The sequence below is a fragment of the Anas platyrhynchos genome, chromosome 1 (genome assembly GCF_047663525.1).
Source record: "Anas platyrhynchos isolate ZD024472 breed Pekin duck chromosome 1, IASCAAS_PekinDuck_T2T, whole genome shotgun sequence".
NCBI classification, from domain to species: domain Eukaryota; kingdom Metazoa; phylum Chordata; class Aves; order Anseriformes; family Anatidae; genus Anas; species Anas platyrhynchos.
This window is the reverse complement of record NC_092587.1, coordinates 127,275,889-127,287,964: the sequence shown is the minus strand read 5'-3', so window position 1 is coordinate 127,287,964 and position 12,076 is coordinate 127,275,889. Positions and strand designations below refer to the sequence as shown.

At 40.3% G+C, this 12,076-nt stretch overlaps 1 protein-coding gene across 7 annotated transcripts in view; it reads left to right on the top strand.

Annotated features, from left to right (window-relative positions):
• The window catches only part of CDKL5 (cyclin dependent kinase like 5), a 130,327-nt gene that overhangs the window by 20,950 nt on the left and 97,301 nt on the right, over positions 1 to 12,076 (top strand). The gene's annotated exons all lie outside the window — the stretch shown is intronic.

Here is a 12,076-nt window from a genome sequence, read left to right as displayed (position 1 = left end):
GTTGCTGCTGTCTACAGGCAGGCTTATCACCGATGTTAAAGACATAAACCTCAGGATTTAGGTGAAATCTGGGTTCATGGCAAATGGTATTGCTACTAGTTAATCGGTATAGATCACCAAACATCTTTTCCTTTTCTTTAAGGCTTCAGTTTAACTAAGCTGCACAACAGGTTTCATAATCTGTATTTAAACAATATTTAACTGCTAAGTGTGCTGCTCCCAAATACCATTCTTTAACCAGTTGTAACGTTTCCTATTCACAAGAACACAAAGGTAGTTCCAAAAACAAATCTGATAACTTTGTTTAAAATTACGAGTAGAAATTCTGAGTTGTATTAGGAAGATGTGTTGGCACAATTAAGCATTTCTTTGTGATTTGTTCATTTGCTGTTCATCATGCTGTAATGATATTACTGTGTGGTCCCTTCTGACCACGTGGATACAGTGACTGATACTAAGTCTTAATAGAAATAATATGGTGAGTGAACACTGAACCAGATTTTCTTGGCAGGTGTGTAAATCCAATTATCAATATTAATCTGCAGTGTTAATCCAAGCAACAGAATTTGCTAATTTTTTCCATGGTATTGAAATGGCAAAGTAGCATCACCCAGCATGGCTGGGTCTCCAGTTAGTACAAAACAGCACTGAACAAATACTTAAAGTATTTCTTCTCAGGCTGCAGAGTTCATTATTCTTCCTGTAATGGAAAAAATCATTCACGTCAGCCCTTTCAGAAATCCCAAATAATAAGCTGTGATACAAATTGATAAAACGGCTAGGGGGTTGAGGGCTTTTTATCCCAGTTATTCTAGAAAATGCCACTTCTACTAATGAAACTTGTACTCTATCTCTAGGTAATACTGCAAATGTCCTCCTGAGTAAGCAACTGGCAGTGTTCAATTTAAATTACATCCGCAGCTGTTTTAAGTCCATATCAGTTTGCTGATCTAAGTTTGTGGTTTAAAAAAAAGATACCCATGCGATGCCTGATGAATTGCATGCAGTACTTCAGAAGGGAGCGGTTCCCCCGCCCCCATGTGTGATCTGAACCACTCTCCCTGGGTAATTGCCTTCCCTTCAGCCACGTGCGTATTGAAGACGTATCATTTCCCTTTTTTTCTGCTGTTTTGATCCCTTGGTTTGTTACTGTTCTTGATTTCGGCCTTTCCTGATTCACCCAGCAGCACCTCATCAGCTCTGGCCGCAGGTTTCTCGTGATGGGGTCAAGCAGAAGCCTAGGGTAGCTGTGCTGTTGTATGGACTGCTCTCTTCATATTAACTCCTTTGTTGTGTTCTGCTAACCAACTTCTGAAGGAGTAGTATCACGCAGGAAAGAAATGCAGTGGGTAACTGATACAGGCTTCTTGATATGGTCTTAAACTTTGGGCAGAACAGAAGGCAGCTTCAAGAACTGAGAAAACAAACCCCCCACACAACTAAATGCATGCTGGTTCCAGGTTTGCACAAGGGTGTTTTTCTGTTTTTGTTCTTTAGCCCACTGGCTACTCTGTTCATGATTTGCAGTTCTTAGGATCACTTTGACTTTAGACATCAAAGTATATACATGTAAAGCATTCTCGTGTTATCTTAGTGGCAAATAAAACTCACACTGTCAGAGAAGAGGCCCCACCAGTTCCAAACTCTACGTTCTCCTACATCCATCACTTTTGCTTTGTCTTGCATCTCTGCTGTATGTGGAGCAAAGCCTTCATCAATATTGTGGTTGTCAACATGAAACTTGGACGTTTGATAGCTGGCTTCTGTAATGCTAACCATAGCCTGTGTTACATACAGATTTGGAGGTAAAATGTGAGATATATTAGTTTAGAATATGTGTGGATATGTATGGGGATCTCTAATATTGTTTATTTTTTTTTTCCCCAAATGCGAAAATAAAGAAGATACTGAAGCTTCAGGCCTTAGTGGTTTTTTTGTTTGTTTTTTTTTTTTTAAAGTAGACAAATCTGGAGCTACCATCTATAATGAAGGTTCCCAATGCTTCCCCTTTAAGACCCAGTTTTTAAATTGTTTGCAACTTTTGCCAAATGTGTTTGGGCTGACTTTTTTTTTTTTTTTTTTTCCTCCACCCTTCCTGGATGACTGCCTCAGCCTGATTATTTTATGGATTTGCATGTGGTTTAGTTCTGGCTCTTTTATTTTATTCAAGCCCTGACAGTTAATTGAGAAGGAGAGAAGCTACTTCAGAAGAAAAAAATTAAAAGGTTTCTTTTAAACACCTTCAGCACTTTCACAATATCGAGTAAGTAGTGGAAGGCTCACCTTCCCATGGTTATGCATTTGGTGAAGTTTTCAGAAATATGGTAAAAGCTTGGCCAAGCTTCATACAGCTCTCAGAAGAAAAAAGGAAAGCCACCCACCTGCTTCACCGCCCTTACTGCTGCTTGCAATTCAGCGGCTTACTGGATCCAAGCTTGAGCAGAGCTGGAGGAGAGTAAGGAACTCATCTGACTTGATGTGGAGACAGCTTGAAGTGTAGGATGGCTGAGTGAGGATGGGAGGAGGAGAAATTTGATGACAAAGTGGATGGATTATTAAGGACAGTGTAGAAGAGAACAAAGTTGGGAAATGAGGGTAATAATTGGAGCCTGCTGGAATTTGGGGTTTGGCTGGGGGAGGCTGAGCAGCCTCCCTTCTGTTAAGTCTGGCAAGTGGCAGGGTTCGTCTCATCTCTCTCTACTGCTGTTTCTTCTCAGGACCACAGCAGGGCTGAGGCTGTTGGGGCCCTCTGGGCTCACCTGCTCCAAGCCCTGCCCAATCAGGGACACCCAGAGCAGGCTGCCCAGGCCCATCTCCTGGTGGCTTTTGGAGATCTCCAAGGAGGAGACCCCACAGCTCTCTGGGCAGCCTGTGCCAGGGCTCCGTCACCCACACAGCACATAAGTGCTGCCTGGTGTGTTCCAGTTTGTGCGCACTGCCTCTTGTCCCGGCGCTGGACACCACTGAAAGATCACATTTCAGTGGGAGCAGTAATTGCTTGGACACATGGCTAGTTTAATCTGAGATTCTGACTAGCTTTTGAACTGTACACAAGCATCATGTGAAATGATTAAATCTGCTCTTCAAGTTTCTGCACAGTCTGGAGAGCCTACGTAAAGTATGAACGTGTGTGGATAGACAAATTGTTTTAAAAAAAAAAAAGAGAGTAGCTAGATAGAGTACTTGGTTAAGAAATGAGAAAATCAAGGTGTCTGTTTTCTTAATCTGTGGTTGTCTTTGTTTGCTTTTCAATAATTGTATGATCAGATACCTGCACTCAGCAGGAATTCATAAAAAAAAAAAATATTGGATAACTGCTTATTAAGTGACCATTGTGCAGAGTGAGTAAAACAGTAAAGAAAAAGGTATTTACATTATTCAAACACTCATAGGAGAGCCAAGTTCTGCACTTTCTCATGGGCTCTGTCTCAATGACTGTATGGTACGAGCACTTGGTACTGGGCTCTGATTTCGTGTTACATGTAGAAGGGGGGGTGCTCCCATTTCACCAGACTGAAGTAAGCAGAAAGTTCAAAATGCCTTTTGGTGTTGAGTGTCTTATTTTCAATACCTTAGTTTTTAGTATTTAGTTGAATACCTTAGTACTTCTGCTCTTCTTGAAATCCCTTGCAGCCATGGATGTTCTACGTGCTTGGGAAAACCTGCTTAAGCTATCAAAATTGGAACCCATGGAAGAATGACAGAGGAATTTTTCCATGCTGTGCAGATTTATTTTTTTATGTAACACTAGTTTTATGGAGCTTCAGTGCAGCCCATTTGGAAATAATTAAATTTATTGACTTGTTTGTCATGTGCTAGAACTTCTTGAGCTTAATTCCAGAAACTTTCTGGCCGTGTAACTGGCTTCTTTGTGCTGACTATCTTTGTTCATTAGAGGAGATGGCTAATTAGTGGGAGGGTGAAGATAATCTTATTATTCTTAGTTGAATTTCAGGAAATTTGGCTGCTCTTTAATAGCTTGCTTGTATTGGGATATCTAAAAAACAGTTTTTTTAATAACCCACCATGGATGGAAAAAACATAAGCTTTTTTTTTTTTTTTAAATTGTGTAGATTTTTTAAGAAAACAAAGTATACCTATCTTTGCAGGATGATTCACAGTGCTTCAGAGTATTTATATCCTCAAGCAAGTTTTCAATACTGAACTCAGCATAAGAATATTCTGCCTCATGTACGAGAGTACTTCTGTCTCTCACTTCAGGAAGGAGGGAGGAGTACAGACTCTTCGTGATAGCTACATGTTGGACACACACTGTTGTATAGGTACACTGTGATGCTGATTGTTATGCTTTTTGCTTGCTCCAGTTACCTTACCATTGTACCTTAATAATCTATGTTTGGTATCCAGAAGTGTTTGAACAGCATGGGTTAATGATTTACCCAGACTTACCCATGCTGCTGCTCTGGTAACAACATGGTGGAGCTTTAGAGTCACTTCCAGTGGAGGCAGAGTTGCAAGACAATCCTGAAAGACAAGACAGTTGTTGCAAGACAACAGTGAATAAACATTGGTGGTGTTGCGATATTACATCTTGACGTGTGTTAGAATCACGTGTTCTGGGTGGGTTGATCTGTGGCCTGGCTTCCTCATGAGGATGAGACTATCATCTATCACGAGAAAGTAGCAGCAGGGCTCTGTGGAAGCTTTGGTCTGTTGGGCTGGGGAGTCCTTGTGTGAAGGAGCGCTATTGATCTGGCACCCTGGGGTCTGGGTGGAGGAGCTGTTCCTGGGTATCCTCTTCTGTGATGCCAGCCGAAAGGGGGGAGCACAACGTGGGGGCAGGAGGGAGCCTTCTCCCTATCTTAATAGTGTGAAATCATACAGATTTAAAAACAAAAACAAAACCCCAAAACCTACAAAACGAACAAAAACTATTGCAGCTTTATGGCAAAATAGGCCTTCATCTTTTAAAATTGGATACTAATAACTTTGGGGATTTCTTCCATCACTGAGGAAAAATACACTAATTTACTTCTATAAATCAATATATATGTATAAAAACTTTAAATGAGATGTGGCAGAACTGCGGATTTGTAGTCAGCTATGAATTCTTGGTTTCGCTGACAATTTGGTAGGGACCCGTAGTAGCTAGATTTGAGCATCTGATCACATCCTAAAACACTTGGATCGCCTCCTTAATATTTGCGGACACTTATTTTGCTAGTTTTGGTTTTCAGTTCTATGGCCTTCTGTAAACCTATAAACTCCCACAAAAACACCTAGTGTACTATACAGGTTTCTATAACACATACCTGAGGAAAAACAAATCCCTTCTCAAACACTGTGAAACAGCCTTAAGATGTTTTAGTCTTCCAAATACATGCAAGGCTTACCAGTGAGGTGAAGGCCAACTTCTGTTACCTTCTCGTTGAGCAGTCAGACCCCTGTGAGCACAGCTTTTGCAGACCAACAAACTCAGTTTTCTTTGTTGGTAAGGTTCATAAATTTTTCTTAGATATCTTTCTTTGAATCAGGATAAGAGCCTTTTAGGTGGAGATTTTATTTTGTTTTTTTCCTGCAAAGGACAGATAATTTAGTCCCATGGGTTACTTTTGATGTTACATAGAGGCTTTCGTATAATAGACCCTGAAATACTTTAACTGGATAGTATGTTAGGGAGAGGAAACCACAAAGGTGAGGATGTTAAAATAAATTGTATCACATTTATGCAAAAGATACTTAGACACCTGAAGAATCTATGTTAACTAGGAATTAATGCAAACTAATTCCAATAAACAAACTTGGAGGTATCCTTGAAATGACCGGAGAAACAATGTGTGGATTTGAGTAGAAATGTATAAATTGAAATCTGAGGGGACTAAGCAGTAGGGGCTATGTTCTTTTCAGTATTTTCTCATTAAAATTATCGGAGTACTTAAAAGTCAGGCGGCCTTGGAATGCTTTTTTGCATAGATGACATCAGCAAGGGCGTACTGAAGTCCAGATGGGATCTGTGCTTTTTTGCGTAACCCATATTGGCCTGACAGCCATTACAGCAATCCAAGGCCAGTTATCTGTTGCTGTTGTTTCAGGTATGATGAGGTTTTGAGGAGGTTTGATTGAAAAGATAATAGATACTCAAAAGAAAAATAAATCAGGGCATGTGTTTGCATATGGCAGCCTTTCCCTTCTGCATTTTAATTCAGCATTGATTTTTCAAGAAGATTTTTCCTTTTCAAAAGGTGCACGGCATACCCGTGTGTTTATTGCGTGCTTCTTTCCACATACAGTTGTCAATGGTTTTAACAGCACTGTCAAATGTTTTGTAATAGGGATAAATGTTAAGGTCTACAAAATCAATATCAGTGAAGCATCTCAATATGAAATGCTTTCTATTACAAGAAAATAAAATCTGTTGTAGTATTGTATGACTAATACCTAAAAATAAATACCACATGTCTTGCAAAATTTAATCTGTTCTCTTAAAAGAATCTTTGTCAGTGCCTTTTGCTTAGGGTACCAACTGGATTTGGCTGACTCTATTCACTCTTTATAGTCACTGTTTGACCTATGGATGAAGTTATTTCACAGCACAACTCTTAGTTATTCTTTTAAGTAGACAAAAATATTTTTACCTTAATTGGTTTACATTTTTCTGGTGTGAACAATGTGAAAATACCAATAGGTTATATTTCTTGAGCTCTAAAGGCTTTATGAAATCTTGACTGCAGAATTTCCAGCAGTCCATGTCTGTTGTGTCTTACTCTGACAGACTGAGCTGAGACTTGTGTGGTAGCAATGTGGGGTATTCTACAAGTCTCATTTGGCCCTGTTTGATTGTTCAGCCTCTCTGGGCTCTAGTGTCTCCTTCTGCAATGTGTTTATGGATGGAACTCGTTTAAACAGGAGAGACCAAGTAAGCAGAGGGCTTTTCAAGATGGTGATTCGGTGGGGGGATTGACAAGTGCCTTTGCTTTCTGCATTCTGGCTTGCAGACTTGGAAGGTTTCCCACTCTATCAATGAAGCCTTAGCCGAGTGCAAAGAGGAAGGTAATAAGCCAACATGACACCGAAGGAAATAGATGGGATTCCATTTAGCTCCCTGCAGAGAAGGAAACCTTTATTTTCCTGTGGGGACTTTTCAAGAGTAATTGGGTACCCTTAGAGAAGATTTTAAAAGGAGGAGATGGAGTGAAACTTAACAGTAGTTTGTCAGACTTTGATTTACTTGGCAGAGGCATTTTATGATAGGTCGGTGTTATATTGGGAGATAGTTCCAACAATTAAAAATTAAATAAATAAATAAACAAACTTTGGATGTTGAATGACGTTTTTGCTAAATGTAAATACGTGAGTACAAGAGTGTTCAATACAGAGTCTCCCTTGAGACTTGAATAATTATCTGCTTATCCTTGCACCGTTAAATTTGTTGACGTGCTTTGTGTGTTTTTTTTTTTTTTTCTGTTGTCATTAGCATCAAATGAACTACATCTTTATGGGATTCTTCTTTTGTGTCAGATTCTAGTCAGAGCACTTTGTGGTAGCGTTGCTTTATCTTGTCTTACTAGAAACACTCTGCAATCCTAACAAGGATCATGAACAAAGCCTTGAGCAACCTGGTGAAATGTCTTTGTGCTTTGAGTGAGAGTGGACCAGATACCTACTCCAGTCCCTTCAAACCTGAGTTATTCTGCAGTCCTAGTCTGGTGCACTTTGGTCTTCATAGCTCTGCTGTTCATTTCTGGAAGACAGTTTTGTGTGTGTGTCCATCCATCAGTGTCCCAGCTGATTGTGGTAATTGGTATGTCATGCATGTTCTTGAAGACAAATTCTTCTTACATTTTTGCTTTTGTTATTTTCCATGTAACTATGTACACTATATAATCTAGATATATTTTTATGAATGTTTGTGTATATGTGTGCATGCATATGCATATATAAAAGACAAGTGATGTGTTCCTAGATGCATGGTTTATGTATTTAGAGCTGCTTAGATTTTTTAGTTCTGCTGCTTGACAATTCATGTGGTGTCAGGAGTTTACTACATGAAAGCTGATACTTGCAGCTTCAGCTATAGGTGGTTAGGAAATTGGTGAATGCTTCTACCATGAATTAGATTAGATGGTACACGTATAAAGATGATAGTTTTCAATTAAGGTAGCACATTTGGGTATAGCAGGCTTACACACTTAGGCCAAATGACCTATGAGTGTTGGGTAGTATTCTGCTCCACATTACTCATCAAAAGAAGTCTGGCCTTTGGCAAACGTTGGTTCCTTCCTTCCAGATGTAAAAAGTCTCATTTGAGTTCTCTACCATTTTTCAGGCCTGGCTAGCCATTGCAGCTGAGCATTGTGGTTATGTGTGTGAGCACAGATGCTTGTTTTACTCCTCATGAAAATGCTCCTTGTGAACTGATGGTTCTCTGGGGCAGTCTCTTTCTTGTATCTACGTGAGCACAGAACCAGAAAGATGCTCCTTGTTTGCCGTGGGGAAGATGTGCATTGCCATATTACTGCAATGACAATTGTTACTGATTGTGCCCTAGAGATGTGGTTAGATTATACAGCATCTCTGAAGGGGCTCTAAGATTATATATTATAAGATTATAGCCCCTTCAGAGATGCTGTATAAAGCTACTGCCGTGATCTGCCTGCTGCCTCACATGGTGAGGATGGACACAGGTACTCCCCACGCTACCTGTGGAGCACCTCAGTGGGGCGGAGGTGCCGTGCTTGTGCCCCTGATCTCAAAAGGGCTACCTACAGTAATGCTGAAGGAACTGACTAAAGACTGCCTTTACACAGCAGTGCCTCAGTACTGCCTGGCTTTAAAGGAAAAGAAACAAAAATGAAACCAAAAAGTAAACAAATTGGCTCCCCACCTCACGCCACCCATAACCTGTGTTTCTGTCTCACATCTTAAAGGACTTGTTTGGGGAGATGTTAAGGTTTAAACTGGTGAGGGGTCTGGAGCACAAGTCTTATGAGGAGCCGCTGAGGGAGCTGGGGTTGTTTGGTCTGGAGAAGAGGAGACTCAGGGGGGACCTCATTGCTCTCTGCAGCTACCTGAAGGGAGGTTGTGATGAGGAAGGGGTTGGCCTCTTCTCTCAGATAACTAATGATAGGACTCAAGGAAATGGCCAAAAGTTGCACCTGAGGAGATTTAGGTTGGATATCAGGAAAAACATTTTCTTTATTTTCTTTCAGAGTGGTCAGGTACTGGGACAGCCTGCCCAGGGAGCTGGTGAAGTCACCATCCCTCACGGTGTTCAGTAAGTGCCTGAAGAAGGTGCTATGAGATATGATTTAGTAGCTTAGTGGGTAATATTGGTGATAGGAGGATGGTTGGACTAGGTGATCTTGTAGGTCCTTTCCAACCTAGTGTTTCTATGATTGTATAGCTCCCTTGAGCAAGGTTTCTGAAGGAGGTTTCCCACACTGCAGCAGATCTTTTTGATAAGGGGTCAGATCTTTGGTAGGGTCCCAGGGCCAAGACAGTGTACAGGGAGAAAGGTGGTGGAGAGGACTGGAACCTCGCGCTCCTCTGTCCTTCACTCTGAGGGTGACCTGGGCCGCTGGGGCCTTGCCCTCGCCTTCAGCCCATGATGAGTAGCGTGAGGCCACAGCGTTGCATGGTGAGCTTCCCCAAGGTGTCCTTACCGTGAGAAATAGCATCGTTGCTAGGCAGATCGGTCTCTTGGGAGCAGCAGGGTTTCTGAAAAGTATTCTTCAGAACTTTAAATATCATATCAGAACTTGAGGAGGGGAAATCTTTGTTTTAGGTTTGCGTGAATCTACCGTCACATGCCTTATTTTTAACTAATTAGGTTTAGAAATGATCAGGCTTCATCTATTAAAAGCCTGTTTTCCTTTCCAAATTCCAGCTGATATGCTCTGTGTTCAAACAGTTTACATAAGCTAAGCTGGATAAATTTAAATTGGGTGAAGGACTACCAAAAGGATGCCAATTAAATTAGCTCTGGGTTTTTGTATGAATTACATTTGCCTAATGGGCACTTGACAGTTCTATTACTAAAATAAGTGTTGTGTTATGCGTATAATTTTTGTCTCAAATTCTTGAACTTTGGAAGTTGAATAGTTTGCTGCTCTAATTGGATGCTTGAGACAGAATTAAATACTATTTCTCTCCTGTTAAAAAATTGTTTTACTAAACATTCATCTCAGTATGTTTGAGGAAGTAAACAACAATTTACAAACAGTTTGAGGAGAGCTTGCCTGTGTGTAGTGTGTCTGGAGAAGGGATTTCCCATGTCTTCTGCAGGAGGTAGGGATGCCAGCTGTATTTGATGGCATCATGCATTTAAAAAGGGATGAGCAAATAGGAGAAATCTTCCACTGATGCGCCTGAAATTAAAAATTGCAAGGTCGTACTGCTTCAGGTTTTGAGGTATAAATATTTGTCTTCCTAAGTATAAATATTTGTCTTCCTATAATGACATTTAACATTTCCTATTACTAATAAAACTATATACTGGACATGAAGTAACATCCCCTTGTTGAGGAGAAGTCCATCAGCACTTCTTGCTGTAGACTTGCAATAGTTGCTTCTGTTTGCAGTATGAATATCTATCAATCTTGGGTTTGATAGATTCGCTAACCTTTTTCTTGTGTGATGCATGTGTTAATGTATGCTAAGGGAGTCTTTCAGAGTGCCTGAAATGAGCCATGTTTCATGCTCTATTTCTACTGGTACTTAGCTGCTGCTCGTTTATAGGCTGGGTTAGAAGTAAGATCACTGCATTGTACCACCATTGGAGCTAAGGGTACAAAGTTATTTTATTTATGCTCTCGTTTGGCGAACAAACAAGTCTCTAATAGTTGGGAAGCATGCTGATGGTTTTCTGTGTTCTCCCCCTCTCCCAGTTTAACTTCCAGAGCTACAATGTGTTTCTGAAGGGGCTGGAGATGTTGGGGTTGGAACAGATTCAAATACTGTAACAAGTTCTAAGGAAAGAAGAAGACAGGAGAAGGCTTGCTTTTACACGAGTAAAGGAAAAGGGATGATACCTCCTCCTCACGCCCCCAGACAAGATGAGAGTGGTATTCGATTTTGCATCTGAAAAGTCAGTTTTTAATTGCAAATAAATTAAAATGGTAGGGTAACCTGCTTTGACATCTCAGGGCATTAATGGCAGACTTCATATTTTGAGAAATTGCCTCTTCTAGTGCTGGAGACACTTGACTTTTCTTTATGGTTGTCTTCATTAAAATGAATGTTGTTCTTCAATATGCTGTACAGATTTTTTGCCTGCTACTCAACTTACAGTAGATAGTAGTGTACTGCACACTTCATCAGTGTGAGGGTAGAAGAGGCCCTTTGGTGCTTTGTTGGCCAAATGCAAGGTTGCTAAATGCTCGGTTCCTTCAGTCCAAAGTGTTGCTGTATTGTTGTTGCTTTATTTACAAATGTTTTGTATATGCACTTCTCAGGAGCAGTTGTCTACACCACTCCTCTAATCCTCAGTCTGTTGGGTTTTGTTTCAGAGTTGTTTTATTTTTTTTTTTCCCATGCTGAAAAAGTATCACATATTACTCTAATGATTTAGCCTTTTTTAGCAGATGTTCCAACCGTGGAGGAAGATGTCCATCAGACCCTTTCTTCACTCAGCTTCATTTCAGTGTAAGTTCAACTTGTGAACTTTCATTGAAAATAAGAAATAATGATGTCTTCCTTCCTCGGACAAATTGGAATCTGCTTGAAAGGGCTAAAAAGGGAACAAGAAGTTTTGATTTGAGGAGGCCTAGATATTCGTATCTAGAAGGTCAAGTAATCCAATTTATTCATGTCAATTTTCAATGAAGAAAATAAAGGTGATCATTTAGCTGAAGTTCTACAGTTCTGAAGTTTTAATGAACACTGTGTGTGTATATGTACAGATTTAAAAAAAAAAAAGGGCAAAAAATGATTTAACTTCGTATCTCTGTGCAGCTACTTACGGGCATATGTGTGAGGGATTTTGGCATTGATTTGCATGCAAACCAGTTATGAAATCTGACAGTCGGATTTCTAGGAACAAACAGGCCAAAGCGTTGTTTTCTCAAGCTGAACTAAGCGTAATCGTGCTTTCAATCAAGAAAGTGCCCCGACATAA